Genomic DNA, 17,935 nt, shown 5'->3' with positions numbered 1-17,935 from the left:
GAGAGAGTGGAGGAGTGTGAGACAGTGAGAGTAGAGTGAGAGGACAAATATAAAGACTGAGATCAGAGGTTCAAAGGGGATTGAGGTAGATTGAAATCAGAGATTGATAGACAAACTTAATGTGTTTGTTAAATGATGTGTCCTTAAATTGATTGATGTTTAAAAGAAAACATCTGGTGGCAGTGTGAGGAAGATAGATACAGCTTGCATCTTTGTGAGGAACCAGAACATAATAAAGGTCTCAGAGATGGAGTTGTGTCACAGTGGGGAATCTGGGTAAATGAGCTCAGATCTGAGGTAACCAGAGTACAAGGAAAGAAATCTGGGTTTGTTTTTTTGCCATCTGGCCTGGTGACAAAACATGTCCAGCAGCTGCAGCAGTTGCTGCATTATCCAGCAAGCTCTTGTATCCTATCCTGCTTTACCTGCTATGCATATGATATGTATGTGGTGGTGTTGTGGATGGTCATCACCATCCCATGGGGAGTTTTCTCCTGGGGCTCCACCATTGCTGTCAAGGTTTAGGCAACCTGAAGGCACCCCCATGGCGATGCTGGCATGCCCTTCTGTCTTGTTCCAGACAGGGAGGCATGTGCACCCAAGCTTGAAATGCCACTATGCCTGGACAGATCAATCTCCCTTCTTCTGTAGAAGTACCTGCTCTGATATTTGTCTCCCTGTCTGGAAATTCAGGGAGGCCCAGCAATTCTAGGAGACTCCAGGTGGCATTCAGAGAGCTAGCAACCAGAATTACTGCAGTTTTGGTGGAATCTTTAAAAAAAAAACCTATTGCTTAACTGGGGGCAAAAATTCTTGGAAACTATTCATTTATTTATTTAGAATATTTTTACCTGCCTTTCTCCTTTAAAAATACCAAAGGTGGCTTACATCATTAAAAGATTTTAGGCAGCTTACATCATTATATTAGAAACGGTAAATAAAAGCAATACTAAAAACACACTTAAAAGCAACAAGGCACGACAGTCCATTTAAAGACCCCTCTCAGACAATCAGTCATTAAGGGAAAGCCTGCCTGAAGAGAAAGATCTTTGAATAACCTGCTGCACTTTTGTATTGCAGGTTACATTTACATTGATCTTCCCCACAATCACAATAATGCAGAAAACTATGACTTTTAATCCAAACGTCCTGTGTAATGAGAACCCCAGAAAGGAGGTTCAGAGGCTGTGACTCTGTGATTGTACAGGGAATTAGCCAGGCTGTAACATCTTTTCCTATTTTGTTTCAAATGTCAATCAGGTAAGGTAGACCAAAAATTCCTATCCAGCCCTGAAGCAACCACATAAACCACACTGTACCCAAGGTGGATGGGTGGGTTGCTGCATTCGAAAGAGGACTGGCTGGGGGTGGGTGAGCCTTATAATATGGCTCAGCTAGTCTCACCCCCAACACAACAATGTGGAAGATGTCTGTGGGCATCCCTGCCTGCCCATCTCTGTCTGACAGGAGCGGGCAAATAGTCCTTGCCAGTGTATGGATTCACACCGGCAGAGGTAAGCTCTGCATTAAATGCATCCATGCATTAAAGTGTGTTTTAAAGGAAATATTAATAAAAATGCATATTGCATGGGGGAAATGCTTAAAAATCATGTGCTGCTTTATATATATAATTTTTATATACAGTGGTGCCTCGCTTAACGAGCGCACCGCATAACGACGAAATTGCATAGCGATCCGTTTTTTCGGATCGCTAATGCGATCGCTTAATGTTTTTTAAATAGGGCTAAATTCGCTTTGCGAAGACCGGTAAGCGTTTCGCTTACCAATCTTCGCAAAATGAAGCCCGATGATCAGCTGTTCGGCAGCCAAAATGGCTGCCGGAAGCCTGGAAATGGCCCAAAATGGCCGCGCACAGTGTTTTCGTGCCCTCGTTAAGTGAGGCGAGGGCGCGAAAATGGCTGCCGGCCATTAAGAAGCTTTGCTGAACGGTGAGTATTTGGCCCATTTGGAACGCATTAAACCATGTTTAATGTGTTCCAATGGAAATCCCTGCCCCGTTCAATGATGCTTCAGCATAGCGAAGGTTAATCCGGAACGGATTAACCTCGCTATGCGAGGCACCACTGTATATGCTAAATTGCAGCTTAATGTAAAAATGTAATAGAACAGATTTGTAAATAAATGCAAGGAACACAGAGATAGATGAGAAATACACTGATCCATCCATTTCTGTCAGTTTAAACACCTGAGTGATACATATAAGAGTGTATACAGTGGTGCCTCGCTTAACTATGTTAATTGGTTCCAAAAAACATCGCTATGGGAAAACATTGTTAAGCGAAACGCGTTTTCCCATAGAGATGCATTGAAAACCGGTTAATCCGTTCCAATAGGCACGGATTGCCGTCCTTAAGCGAAAAAACCCATAGGAAACATTGTTAAACGATACAATGTTTCCTCCATTGGAATGCATTGAAGCCTATTCAATGCATTTCAATGGTTTTGCAATGTCCATTTTTGCAAATTTAAGTGTGTCTTAAAAGGTTCAAAAACTGTTTTAAATGCTTGGAATTGTTAGTGCACCTTCTAAAACGGGTGCAAACTTAATTTGGCTTTGATCTGACTTTTCGTTAATTTTTGCTGATTTTCCCCCCCACCAAATGTTGACAGCTATCAAAATTTGACAGCTGCATGCTTTCCTATGGGGGAGAAATAAATTCACAAAAAATTAAGTTTGCACAGGTTTTGCAAGGTGCTCTAATGAATCCAAGCATTTAAAACAGTTTCTGGGTCTTCGTTAATTTATTATGAATTTTTTTCTCCCGCATAGGAAACAATGGAGCTGTCAAAAGTTGGGCTCCATTGTTTCCTATGGGCGAGGAAAAAATTCACAAAACATTAACGAAAAGTCAGCAACTGTTATAAATGCTTGGGTTCGTTAGAGCACCTTCTAAATCATGTGCAACCTTAGTTTGGCTTTGTTCTCAGTCTTCGTTAATTTCTTGTGAATTTTTTTCTCCCCCATAGGATACAATGGAGCCCAACTTTTGACAGCTCCATTGTTTCCTATGGGGGAGAAAAAAATTCACCAAAAATTAACGAAAAGTCAGATCAAAGCCAAATTAAGTTTGCACACGTTTTAGAAGGTGCACTAACGATTCCAAGCATTTAAAATATTTTTGAACATTTTAAGACACTTTTAAAATGGAAAAAACGTTAAGCGAAACAGGGGACCTAAAAAATGCATTTGCTATGCGAAGCATGGTCCCGAAATCGCTAAGCGAAAATCGCCCATAGGAAACATCGTTAAATGATGCATAGAATTCTTTTTAAAAAAACATCGTTAAGCGAAAACATCGCTAAATGAGGCAATCGTTAAGCGAGGCACCACTGTATATGAGTCTTCTGTGTTTTAAGGATACCTCAATGTTGCATACAAATGTCTCCTTTTAAGGAAGCTAATGTGTGTGTTCTATCTCTGCTCCTCAATGTGTTAATCTTTCTGATCCTGAACTGTTTCTTGATTGGCACTTGTTTTCCACCAACATTGCCAGCAAGGCTTCCATTTCCCTTGATTTGAAAAGTTTCGCCTCAGTGCTATCATCTGGTGCTTTAAAATCAGGTTCATATGCTGAGCATCTTCCACAGTCCCTTCAACCAATATTGCAAGTTGCTTAGCAAAAAGCCCACTCATTGTAAAGATTCTGCCAAGAGCCGGCAGTTTTGCAATCCCCGGGGTGGACTTGCAAAAGGAACCCTTCGAGCTGGAACTTGGATTGTGTGAACCTGCTTTCTTTTCCCTGGCTTTTCAGTGCTGTCAATCAGCACAGAGTTCATGTGGTGCCTGACTAGGTCAGAAAACTGTACACAGTAATTCAAGTGAAAAATACTCCCAAGATTACTTTAACAAATGGTGTCTTTTATCTTCAGAGTGCCACCTAACCCAAGGGCTCCATTCTAAACTTCCTGTTGGCTGGGTGGAAGTAATTTATTTCTCTTCAGGGGCTCTTGTTTAGAGAAATGTTCAGCTGGGGATGCTTTGGTTTCAGGGGTGGGTTTCCAGGGTTTGATCACTGTACTAAACGGATATGCTGTAATTTAAACCAAAGAGAGAGAGAGAGAGAAAACCCTGTTCCATCTGTTCGTTCCCAGTTGTTGTACCAGCATCAATTATGCATTGATTGATTGGAGAGGCTTCAATTGTTTTGTAGTCGGTTTCATCCTAACACATCCCTGAGGCTGCTTGATGCTTTACTGGAAGGAAAACAGCAGCCGCAGCAGCAGCATGTTATTATCTGTAATTGGACTGCAATAGTGTGACATTGTCAGACTATCTCAAGGAAATGTTTCCAGAAACGCATAACATCATAGAGCTCTGAGCCTGTCTGGTCTGTTTTAAAACAGAATGTCAATTCTGCAGCAAGGTCATCAGTAAAGTTTGCAAGTAACCGTTCTTAGCCACAGCAACAGAGATGTTTCACAAGAGATTGCATCCCCACCAGGAGTGGATCTTTTGAAAATTAGAGGGCCCTTAATTGTCAAGGCCAGACCAGGTCAAAATACTTGCCATTACAAAAGGGGATAACTCAAAGCAATATACTATTACTGGGAGAACTTATGATGAAGAGTGTGGCTAAGCTCAGAGGGTACAGGAAAGTTTACATGAAGTGGCAGAAGACGGTGCTAGTTTATCAAAAAGTCCTGGGACTTTACCTCCATGGCTTCTGGCGCCACTGTAGCCACCTTAAAAAACAACTACATCCAGAATATTCCTTCTTGTATATTATTTCTTGATTAATTATACTTATGAGTTGCCCATACTGGCTGGCAGATGCTTTTGGATCACAGCTTCAAAGATGTATTTCCTTTTTAAAAAGTGTTCCTCCGGAAGGAAGGAAGGAAGGAAGGAAGGAAGGAAGGAAGGAAGGAAGGAAGGAAGGAAGGAAGGAAGGAAGGAAGGAAGGAAGGAAGGAAACTAATTTCCAATTTCTGATATCATCATATTTTCAGCACCAAGACCAAAAAAATAAAAAAATCTTTATCACCATCAAGCTCATTAGGTTGATAATTTTGGCAACTGCCAATGTCAAATGCTGTATTGAAGACTCATGTAGTAAATCTTTTTAAAAATCTCTGTTTTATGAATGTGGTATTTATGTCTTCTGTATCTATGATGCAGAAAATGCCAGGAAATGGCCTGACATTGCTTCACAATATCCTGCCCACATTGCCAGCTGGAAAAGAGTGTCAGACTTTGCACAGCAATGGACAACCTGAATATTGACGATACAAATGTCAATGTTAAGAAATTTATTTTCAGTCATGCTTATGCCCAGCTATGCTTCATGTAAGTAGTACCATTTTGTATTAGCTCACCGTGTTAGACACTAAGAAAGGTATAAGTATCAAGCCCTGCTTTTACTAACATAAGGAAAGGAATCTATTGAATGTGTTGTTAAAAGAATTAAGGAAAACAAGAATGGCATGACACAGCAAAGGTTATAGATGAGACAACAACGAGAGAGAAACCTAAACATTAGAAAGAGGCCAGAAGTTAGCTATATCTTCTATACTAACCAGATGAGGAATGCAGATATGTGACTGGTAGGGTATATAAATGCTAGCACACATCTGTAAACTCTGAGATGTATGTGAACTTCTTCATTCTGCAGAGTAAATAAATACGTAAATCCTTTCAAAGTGAGTGTTCTCTTCCCCCTCCCCTTTGTAGGTAATTGGAAATTGGCCTACCAAGGTGTTTGAACTGTTAATTTTGCAAGCTCAACAGTCAGGATAGTCTACACACAGCCATTCTCAACATTGTTTTGGCCAGGACCATAAACACAACATGAAAGAAATATAAGCTGAATCAAGATTGTATAAGTTGTATAACAAACCTTAAAAAGTGGTGTGTGAAGAACTGCATACTCTGCATTTTAATTATGCACAAGACAGGAGTGGGGACCTCCATTTGGAGTGCAACCACAACATACAAGGGAGGAAGTTTAAACCTTCCTGCTATCTGCTTCCTTACCAGATGTCGCTCCCTTGATAAGGGGAATTTAAAAATGACTTCATTGGTGTCAAAAGCAGCCTTTCCCCCTCTTTAAAAATTGCTACGGGGTGGTGGAGAGAATGGCAGGAAGCTCATACATAATGATCCTTGTGTAGATCTGCGCACCACATTCTAACTTGTGAGCTGCCTGCTACACCTTTAACATCAAATATAATTTGGCCTTAACTAGCTGATTAAACATAGAAGCACCAGCATTGTGTGCACATGTAATAATTCTATTTCCATTGAAAAGTCTGAAAGCAAGATGTTTTATAGGGATGGCTGGATGGGGCAAAATTCTGAATGCTATACAGATTTTATTCAATTATGTTATGCTGTATTTCTTCAACTTCTTCCATTTCCTCATGGACATTAATTTGTGCTACCTCTGTGCTTAGCTGCCAGCCTGCAGCATACCAAGTTGATGTTTTCAATTGGCTTTTCACAGCAAGAATAAGGATGCATTCCCAAGTGGTTACAGCTCATTTAGGGCTGATAAAGCATCTGTACTTTTAGTTGTGTGTGTGTATGTCTGTATCAGTGTCTGCCTGTTAGTCGAATCGTGCCACAAAAGCATGAGGCCTAAAGGTAGAGAGTGCTTTGCGAGAGCTTGCAGTTCCCTAATATGATCACACATTTCAGTCCTGACCGAAGGGGCTGGGGGAACGGGGAATAAAACAAAACATTACCCTGAAAATCCTAATAGTGCTGGGATCACTCTTGCATCTGGGAACGGAAGTTCACATTATAGTAACAGAGGGTCTTCTTAAAATAGCATACCACTTTGGCTGACTAAAAAGGGAACTGTAGCTGAGGAAAACGATTCTGTGCAAAGCTGGAGGAGTATAGAGGCAAAGCTCCTCGAGAGGTTAAAAAAGGAATGAGAAACAAATGCTGCCCATTTTCAAACCCCCCAGGCTTCACCATCAACCTCTAACCTCTTCCTGATTCACAGATTTCAGGAGGATTCCATTAACTACCAATGACCTAATTTCAAATGATCTCATTTTGAGGAAACCACCAATTTTAACAAGCGTTCCACAAGAGCAATGAAATCAGACATTGGAATGGTTAGGTGCTGGCAATTGTGTGAAAATGTGCTTGGGCTCTGCTGTCTTGGTTTTAGTGTGGCTGGAATTATGAATGACATCGGCCCTATTCAGGCATTACAGCCTGAAAGTGGGCAGACATCTAACTGTGGTTGAGACATGGGGAAGTACATAAGACCTGCCCCAAAACTCTTCTCCACCCTGAAGTGAATCAGACCTTCACACATTCACTGAAGAGGTGCTTGTTGGTGTGTTCAGCTGAATGCAATTGCAGTTCAGCCATGATAAGGCAGGGTGCCCGATTATACATATGATATAAGCATTTACAACTGAACACACTTAACAGGCTTTCTGCAGGCATTTACACTGGGCAGAGGAAGGTTGGTCTGATTTCCAAATGAGGATGTGGCAGTGGATGTCCTGGTCCTGTCCCCCCCCCCCAGCCCATTACAGCCTGCCACTATTTCTGGCACAATTCCTGAATATGGCTATAGACACATTAAAAAGCAGAACCACATATGTAGTCCTGGGTGCATCAGAGATCACTATTGAACAGCTTGGAAGCCAGTCTATTGTATTGGTATAAGTGCAGTTTTCCACTTATTGTCATCACTCCATATTGTGATAATATATTCCACAGTCTGGTTGTGAGTTATTTGAGTAAGTGCTTCCTTCTCTCTGTCCAGAATATCCCAGAATCAGCTTTGGCACTGCTGATGAATGTGGCTCTAGTGCTAAAAATAGAAAGGAAAATACTTCATTTTCAACCTTCCCCATACCATACTGTGAGGGAGTGCAGGCGTACACCCCCAGCAAGCTGTCTGGCCCCAGCACACAGGTAGCAGGTGGCCAGAAGGAAGGTGAGTTGCTTCAGGATCTGGTCAGCTGGAGGGTGTCCCTGAAGCTATAAGAGAGAGCTAGAAGATCAAGATCAAGGAGAATAAAAGAGCAGAACGAGGAAGTCAAAAGTCACCGCCTATCTTAGAAGAAGAGGATGTGTGGGAGGATGCCAGAAGCTGTTTACCCTCAGCAGGTTTATTGACTGGCAACAGAACCAGGCACCAGAGAGAGCTCTGGAGAGGTAACTGAAGGGGAGAGATTAGCTGCAGAGACTGAGTTCTTGTGCTCGTTTATACAAACGTATAAAAGAGATGACTTCTGGACTATGTTGTTTCCTGTCGTCCAGAACCTGGTCTCTGGGAGAATTCAAATGAAACTAGCTGGGCCTGCAAAGCTGACAAGTTTAGAGACTGTAATTTGACCCTATGAGACTGTGTGGGAAAAGGCAGAGGGAACTGCTGCTGTAATTCCAATAAAAACTGTTTATGAGAGCCTGATTGTATAGTGGTGCATCGACTTACGAACATCCCAACATACGACCATTTCGAGTTACAACCAACTCCAGCCGCTAAATTTTGTTTCGACTTGTGGCCAGAGCTTCCAGTAACAAACAGAAAAAGGCGGGGAATTCAAATTGCTAACCGTTGGTAGGCGAAGAGGCTGCTTCTTTGTACCTCTTTCAGCCCAGCGGTTAGAAAGTGTGCAATCAGAGGAGGATTTGGACTGCCTGGTAAGGTGCTGCTTTCTACTTTTTAAAAATTGTTCTGGGTGGGTTTTGCAGTGTGGGTTTGGGCTGGGTGGTGGGATTATGTTTCTATGCTGTGATGGGTCTTGCAGGGTTTGTTTTTTTGGGTTCCCCCCCATTTCCAGTGGGTCTTGCGGGGTTTGTTTGCTTTTAGGTTACCCCCCCCCCATTTCTGATGGGTCTTGCATAGTTTATTTGCTTTCTGCTTTGCTTTTTTTTTCATTTCCGAAGGGTCTTGCACGATTTGTTTGCTTTTCTTCCCCCCCTTTAGTCGGAATGGATTAATCACATTTCTGATGGGTCTTGCAGTGCTTTTTTGTATGTGTGCCTTTTTTTTTCCAGCCAGAATGGATTAATTGCATTTCAATGCATTCCTATGGGAAATGGTGCTTCGACGTACGACCATTTCAAGTTATGACCGGAGTTCCTGAACCAATTAAGTTTGTAAGTCGTGGCACCACTGTACTAGGAAAAAGAACCATACTTAAATCGAGTTCAGCATGTTTTAAATCATTTTTTTAAAAGATGATTATATGATGCACAGGGAAATGTGGATTTTTTTTCAACAGGGAATCATGTTACTTTGAGTGGCAATGAGGGAAAATACTTTTCTGTGTGAGAATTGTTTACTTTAACTTGCATGCGAAATCGAGTTTTGAATTGCTTTGGCATATGTGAATACCTCTGTCTGTGTAAATTCTGTCATTCTCCACCCATCCCTGTGCACATCTGTGTGTGTACATGTCTCCTTCCTTTGCAAGCCAGCAGCCAGTGTGAGGGGGAATCACAAACCTCCCTTCCTTTGAAGCCTTCCCTTGAAGGAAGATGAGGAGGGGAAAAGAGAAAGTGTTGGCACAAAGTAAAAAGAAGAAGATGGAGAAGGGGAGGGAAAGGAGAAGGCTGTGGTTGCTCCTGCTGCTATGAGAGACAGAGGTGCAAGAAATGGTCCCCACTGCACGGCAGCTGCTGCTTATTCTGACAAGGAGGTGCAAGGTGTCCTGAGGAAGGAGCCCCATCATTGCCTTCCCTTCTCTGGCCAAGAGAATGAAAACAAGTGGGGCTGCAGCTGGATTTTTCCCATTCCACATGGGCTTCAAGTCGGAAACTGCTTTTCCTTCCCTCTCCTTCTCACAAAGTAAAGACTTCTCTGTGTCAAACATTTGTACTAGGAAGGCTCAAAGGATCATGTGTAGAGGGATCAATTTATTCCCCCCACCCACCCTGCATGGCTTTTATTGATTGAGTTACTGAGTGATGGCTGAGTTTTCTGGCTGACTTTTTTTCCCCTCTTGTGTCCTCACAAGCATGTTTCAACCTTCACCACCATCTCATCTCTGCCTGTTTGTTTTCATCGGCAGCCAGTGGGAGGGAGTCTGTCCCTCCCTTGCAAGTCTAAAAGGTGCTGGGCTTTGTGGAGTGTGGCAGGCAGACACAGGACAAAGACTCAATTGCAATGATTCTTTAAAAAGTTCATGTCTCCCCTCAACCAATATGCAACATAGCGTAAAAACGGATTTAGTTTTCCCAAGAGGATGCACACACCGGCCCAAATACCATGTGACTACTATGTGACTTCAACCCAATTTCATAAACCCGAATCTAGCTATCAATTCATTTTCAGTGTAACCTCTCTCTGAATCAAAAAGCTGAGCTGGAGCCCATGGAGTTATTAATAGGGAATCCCAGTTCTACTGGTGAGGGGGCTGGCAGCATGCACACATACATAACCCTATAGGGGTGAACATCATGTGACCCATAGGCCAGAAGACTCCATAAAGTTTTTTTAAGCCACAGAAAATCAACAATGTCATTTCCCAATGAAAATCAGCACCAGTGTAGTTGCTTTCTTGGCCTACCTGTGGCTATTTCAGATTTATCTCCCCTTGTTTTAACTTTTCCAGAGACAAATGTTTATAGCATTTATTCTTGTTTAATGCTGTATTTTTGTATCGTTAAGTGCCATAATTTAATAAGGATGTATTCACTCCACACTTCAGAGGTATTTACATCCTGGTTTCTGATCACTCCACCAACTTGGATGGAAGCCAGGAAGTACTTAATTCTCATGTACTTATTCCTCACACAGTTAAGGCAATTAAGCTCAGGAACCATAACTTTAAACACCCTAAGCAATGTTATACCCTTTGGGGCCCTTCACTGGAAGACATGTGGCACGGAAGTGAAATAAATAATAATCCAAACATATTAAAAGAGATTGACATGACAATGAAATAGCTTCAGAATACTGGTAAACTGCTTGGAAGCCATTCCACAGGTCTGTGGCAGCTTTTTGTATGTGCATGGAGTAGGGGGGGGGGGGTCCTGGGGCTCTGGGCAAATTGAATACTGGCTCTCATTCTAGCCAAGGTAACCCTACCTCTGCTTTACAGGAGGAGGTGTATTTCTAAATTAAAGCTCAGAACTTAAATGTGAGTGAAGTAAGCAAGCCCAGGGGCTCCAGCAAGACAAGACCAAGAATTCCCAAATAAGAGGTCGCTTTTCTGCTTTTCTGTGACTAAGACCAAAGTCCATGCCTACCTCCTCCTCACTCCCCGAATTATCAGTGGAACAAATTCCTGCTCTAGCATTACCTCTGTGACAACAGCATCTTATATGAAAAGGAAGGGCATGAGCCAATTGAGCTGCCGTTGTGGCGAATGGGTGTCTCTTCTCTCATTTAATGTTTTAGAGGACAGGTTTTGTCTGACATTTAAAGGTCCTCTCTTTTGCCACCCAAATCCTTGCCTCATTCTCTTGGGATTTTAATGTCGCAGGGGTACCACCAACTGTTATTTTCTGTTGTCGTTTTTCTCTTTAAAATGACAGTTTCTGTGGCCATGCCAGCCACAATACTCCATGATGTGACAGAACATTTTCTTCTTTGACTGTCAATGACAGGGGTGAAACAAGGAATGAAACTGCATTTAAAAGAAAACAAACAATGCCACTTCATGGGGTGGTTAGAAAAGAACCTAATTTAATATCAGCACACAAGAAGAGAGCAACAATAAAAAGTACTTGTATATTTTGGGGAAATAAACATTGAGGAATCTGTTTTTTTTAAAATGTGCCATCAGGTCAATTCTGACTTACAGTGACCCCTTTCAGGTTTTTACAGGTTGAGAGTACTCAGAAGTGGTTTACCCTTCCCTTCTTCTAGCGGTACCCTGGTGCAGCTTGCCCAAGGACACACATACTGGTTGTATTTACAGAAGGCACAGTGTGGAATTGAACACCCAGCCTCTGGCTCTGCACTGAGCTCTCCAACCAACTTGAGGAATCTATAGGTGCCATTATATCATTGCTTAGAATCATGACAATAAAGGAATGTGAGGGGGAGAAATTAGTTCAGTTCCCTGAGTGCAAAAAGAGCAGCCAGGCACACCGCAGAGACCTAATTTGCTCCAGGTGATGAAAACACCCAAGCTGGTCCAGACGCTAAAAAGAAACATCTGTCTTTGATAAAAGTATATTGAAGTTGTCTTCTGATAACAGTAGAGTTCTGTCCTCAAAGCACTAAGCCAGTGCACAGTTTCCCAAAAGACAACTCTCTCTGTGGCCAAGAAGAAATGGCACCATGCTTTGTTTTGGAGAGGAGGGGACCATGATAGAGGGTCAAATATTGTCATCTTCCCAGTGTTTTAGCCCACAACTATTTTGGTTCCTGGCAGCTGTGGGGAGAATTGGAGCTCATGTAGAGTTCTACACACATCAACCCATTGCAGCTTGGTGAAGCGTGTGCCATTCACCTTCAATTAAATCTAGCCGTTGACAAGCCAATGCTAAGTAACAGGCTGACTCTCTACATGAGGCGGCTTTTTCCAGCAACAACCAGTTCTCAAATGAGCTGATGAGCAAGCCATTCATTGACTTGAAAAGAAATGTTAAACCATGCTGTTTGGCATGCCTGCTTGCTGATAGAATCACTTCTAATAATTTCTTGCTTCAACCCAGGTGTCTCACATACCCATCCAACCATGCTCTTATGGACACATTGTGGCTCTTCAAATACCAAGGAAGCTTTTAGTCTGGTTATTGCTGACAGACACGGATGCATCATTCATACTGGGGGCTAGATCCAATGTGGCAGATTGTTATTTTGCAGAAGCCCTGAGAAGTGTTAAATAGACCTAAGGAAGACCGGCCAGACTTCCCAGATTTTTTCCTAAAGCAAAATCTCAGTAGACGCAAAGCTAAGGTGGCAGCTCGGGTCCTCAGGCAAAGACTGGAACACAACAGCCCTCTTATAAAGTCTGCAAAATAACCAATCCATGGATGTCTAGATGGGCACACAAAATCATCTGATACACATAGTGTGGCAGTGTGTGCACGCTGCCGCAGTAGACCTTATTCAACAAATGTATTCACTACTTATAGCTTTATGCTATTGGTTGCCTGGAGAGAAGTTATTTCAATTATCCGAAATGCATACTATGAAAAAATAGGAGTTGTCCTTTTTGCCAGAGCACCCATATGTTTGAACTGTGCTGTCACCAAACCAGGATTTGCAAGGCCAAAGTCCTGGGACTTTGATGGCAGACCCCACTTCCTTCTGAAAAGACCTGCAGTCTTCAACCATTGGCAAACTGGTTTTCCTAGTGACCATATACTGTTGAGATCAGGCCTGATATTATTCAATTAACCAGAGAGAAAAAGAGATTCACAGACAAACTGTTATTATGCAAAGCATTTTAGGCGGGGGTGGTGGTAAATAAAGACCCACTCACAAGAATGGCAGTAATTAATTCTTTTGTGTGTTTGCCCCTGCACTTCTGGAACGAAGACTCAAGATAGAAACTTGGAAGAAAATCACATCTTTATTTGCTAATTCACAGTACCGTTAACCAAGCTGTCTCCAAAACAGGGCAACACAAGCCTGACTCCCAGCACTGACTTGAAGGGTGTTCTAAGCCAACCCTCTTGTCACCTACTCAAGATACAAGTGAGATGGGATAGGGCCCTACCTGCCCCTCATGTCCCACTAGAAACAGGAGTGCCAAGAACTACAAAGAAGCCCTCTGGATCATCAAGTCCAGTCCCTCTCAAGAGGACCAAGTGGGGAATCCAATTCCCAACCTCTGGTTCTGCAGCCAGATACCTAACTGAGCTATTCAGCATTGGATAGCTTCACAAACAGTACAGGATACTAGATGGTTATACCAGTGTAAATTCCAGTGTAGTAAACCCCATCTTAGATTGGGCCTTAGAACTGACTAGCTGTTTCTGAATTCCTAAACACATGAAAGAGGATGTAAGAATTAAGCCAAGTTAATACTCAGTGAATGTTTCACAAAACTGAGCAGATGGAGATCTTTAAAAATGAGTTTATGGCACAGTCTAAAGCAGTCATAGTGAATGTTCCTCGACTTATTTACATTGTAGAAGAACTACACTTCTGCAAAACAGAACTCTTTTATAACATAGATACTATCTTCACTAATCTTTTTCTTTATGTGGGGATCGAAGGTTAAACCGAAAGTAGATAATAAAAATGCAAATTTCTCTTAAGGACAGTGATTCTAATTTTCCCAGTTTAAGAGTTTACCATCTCATATTTTTTTTATTAGCGGATGTTAAGCCCAGGACTTCAGGCAACTCTCCATTTTTTTTCTGGAAAGGTAAACTTGGAATTAAAAACCTTATTTTTGTTTTACAGATGGGAAGCATTAGCTTCCTGCCTCTTAAGCTACCCAAATAAGCATAACGCTACCATAAAAGCTCTAACGATGACTAACTTTGGTTGCCCTTCCTCCTTCATGTTGTAGCAAACTACAAGACATGGATTTGATTTTTATTGGTAATATGCAAATGTAATTGAAGCCAACTACCACAAAAGCAGTCCAAGCTCTTACACATTTTCATTGTGTCCAAAGCAAGTTTTATACATAAAGGAGACATGTCTCTGCTCTCTGCTTTTCTGTCAGCCAGAGCTGTAAAGAAGGGATGGGCAAAGTGTGGTACTCCAAGGGAGTAATCCAGCATGACCTCCACAGCTACATTCTTTACACTTCAAGGGGAGCACCTAGGTCCTCCACCTCTCTCTTGTTACTTTCCACATGAGGAGAGTGATGTGGTTGCAGAGAAGACACCTTTGCTGCTTGTTTAAGCTTTAGACATGAGCATGATCCCATGAACACTGGGGAGTTGCTTGCCTATAGAGCCTACACATGGGTAAGAACATCTCTGCTCCAGGTACATTGCTTTCCATGTACAGCTAATGAGGGGAGAAGCTAGGCCTTCCCCTTGAAGTGTGGATTCTGTATCCAGGAAAGTAACTCCTGAATACTCCTATTGATGGTCAGCAGCTCCCCTCAGTCCCGAGACAGCAAATGGGGAATATGATGGGAGCTGTGGTCTGACACCACTTGGAGGACCATACTTTGCCTACCCTTGGTGTAAAGGATCCACTCCCTGTCTTGAGGGTCCAAAACCCATCTGTGCTAGATGAATTGCCACAGTTAATCATCCTCAAGCATGCAGCTAAGGCTGTTGAGAATGAGACTCTGCATTTGTATTTTTTAAAAGAGAGGATTATGCAATTATTGCAACTGAGGGAGTCTGAAGAAATTGAAAACTCATATATTGTTGGAGGGACTGATCTGTCTTAGTGATTCCTGTAATCATAAATAACCTACCTTTTATTGGGTCTACCTATTATTGGAACTTGTTCCTTACCAAATGTTTTATATCATTCAGCAGAAAACCCATCCAAGTCTGGAGCTATTTCTGTTGTCATTAATTTTATTGCATTCCTTTTTTTTAGAAGCTGTAGGAAGTGAGGCATTGAAGATTTTTTCATTGCTACTGCGCACCTGGTCTTGGGAACCGAGTAGCATCCAAGAAGATGCCTATATCCTTTTCTTCGTATTCCCTTCTTTGCAGTATAGTTCTGAGTCTTTTCTTCCTCAATACTACATTGAACTGACTTGCGTTACTTGCAGTGATTTTGCAGCTTCTAAGATACCCTGCATGACATTTCTATGTCTTAGTCATCCCAAACTGAATTCAAAAAGTTCCCCTACCTTTCCCCTGAGGTCCAGAAGAATTGTTATAATTTTTTAGGGACAGGGTGATTTGACTTAAGATTCCAGGAACTACTTTAATTCATGTGCTACTTCAGTAACCTCATCCCCCCCCCCCAAAATGGATAAGCTTATGATTTTTGGGTTGTATCTTTCAGAACTTCTCAGCCAGCATAGCCATTGCTCACTCACAATGATTTTCCAGCTTCTCACCTCTTCACAATCTTTTCTTTATTTAATTTTTTCCCCTGCCTTTTTTCTTAAAAGGACCCAAAGTGGCTTACATCATTAAAAGACAATATTTAAAATTTAAAACAGTTAAGTATACAATTATTTTAAAAGGAATTAAACAAGTATTAAAACTGTAGATAAAATCAAAACTAAAATCACATTTAAAAACAGCAAGACACAACAATCCACTTCTAAAACAACAACAACAACTCTCTCAGGCCACCAGTCACTGAGGGAAAGCTTGCCTGAAGAGATATGTCTTTGTTTATGGAAGGACAGCAAAGCTGCGGCTAGCCTAGTTTCCTGTGGGAGGGAGTTCCACAGTCTGAGAGCAGCAACAGAGAAAGGCCTCTCCCATGTCTCCACCAAGCATAGCTGTGAAAAACCATGTGCTAGGCCAAGTTCATTTGTATATGCTTTCAAATTATCCCATATCTAGGCAAATTTCACATCTCCAGTGAAATTATATTTCAGGATGTTCCTTCTCTCATGGTTAGCAAGAAGATTGGCTCCTTTAACAGTGCTGTGTTTCAGTACCGGGTTGAGGAGGGTGAGAAGGTGAAAAAAGTGTTACTGGAACAGGGTATGACATAGGTTTGAAAACTGAAATAAATTCACAAAAAGTATTAAAGACATCTAAAGTATACATGAGTGTTCAGTGTGATTTCTATGCAAAGTTGAAGACCCCCTTCCATTTGTGAACTCTCAGTTTCCATATTCACATAGATGTTTATTTAATTATTCATCACATACTGTCTTGCATTCATGAATTCATAATTTCCTGCTTTGTATTCATGAATTGTGATTTGCCATTGCATCAGTTCCAACTTATGAAATGTGTTGATGTAGCTTGTGGTGAATTAACTGTGTGTCATGTCCAGTGCCTCACTGGTGGAAACTAAATGTTTCCTGTGATCTTAGTCAGAGTTTTCAAAGCAAATTAAATGAAGTGAAATTGTCACAGCAAATTAAAAGAAGTCAAACTTCTTTCAAGGTGCAAATATATGTAATGGAGTCACACTGAATATATGCATTCAGTGCTTATATTTGTGGAGGTTAGAAATTGGCCCTACTTGGAATGAAATAGGCACATGTCATTGGAACATTACGTGCATAGAATAAACTAGAGGTGTCAGGAAGCCATGTGAGTCACTTTGTATCTCAGTAAAGGTCATATAGGTCAGAGCGTCCTGTCCTATACCTTTTAGGAGAAATTAGATTTTGAGGGCACATGGGTAGTCACTGCCTTTACTCCCATCCCACCAGCATATGACTCTTTAAAATAGAACCTAGATGTGTAAAACTTTTAGATCCACTTACAGTACTACCAATCTTATGGGTGGTGTATATGCTGGGGCAGAGTGTGATACAACATGCCATTTGGGTAAGTAGATCTTTCTGTATGAAGAGCCAATGGGGCATGAGAGGGAATCTGGAATGGTGTGTTACTGGATCAGGTCAGACAGAAGCACTATGATAGATAAAGACATTTCCTGAAGAGAAAAAAATTCCCTCGTAGTTACATACTTACATTTTGACGAGTTTTCCAACTTTGTGAGTCATCAAAAGTTGATGACTCACAAAGCATGAAGTTGCCCCCACGAAGCAATGAATAATGAATATATTCGTTGATTTGTGCGGGGGTTATTTTTTTAAATAACCTGCCATCCCCTGCCACCTCAACAGCCCCACTGACCCCCCTTCCTATTAAAAAACAACAACACCATTCTGCCTACCAGCCGCCGATCAACTGATCAGTGGCAGAAAGGCAGCCGCCACCACCCTGCAGCCACCAGGCCCTACAGCCTAGCCCCACCCCTTCCTTTCCCTACCTTAGCCCTCCCCCACCCCCACCAACACCCCCTTACCTTAATCGCAGCTGCCAAGGTCTCCTTCTGGCCTCCCAGCCATGCATGTAAAAAGGGAGACTGGCTGCTCTTTACAGAGATGGTGGCTGCAGCTTCATTTAGGGTAGGGAAGCTGCAGCTACCATCTTTGCAAAGGACAGCCTGGTAGGCAGAATGGTGTTCTT

General features: G+C 41.9%; 1 long non-coding RNA gene across 1 annotated transcript; it reads left to right on the top strand.

The window, feature by feature from the left end:
- The first annotated feature begins 2,216 nt into the window (after positions 1–2,216).
- LOC144588160 (uncharacterized) lies at positions 2,217–17,603 on the top strand. The gene is made up of 2 exons (XR_013543534.1): positions 2,217–8,146; positions 8,252–17,603. It is a non-coding gene; the product is annotated as an uncharacterized LOC144588160 (long non-coding RNA).
- Positions 17,604–17,935: the final 332 nt, after the last annotated feature.

This window comes from Pogona vitticeps, chromosome 3 (assembly GCF_051106095.1).
Source record: "Pogona vitticeps strain Pit_001003342236 chromosome 3, PviZW2.1, whole genome shotgun sequence".
NCBI lineage: Eukaryota > Metazoa > Chordata > Lepidosauria > Squamata > Agamidae > Pogona > Pogona vitticeps.
The sequence above is the reverse complement of the archived record's forward strand: the minus strand, read 5'-3'. Positions and strand labels throughout refer to the sequence as shown.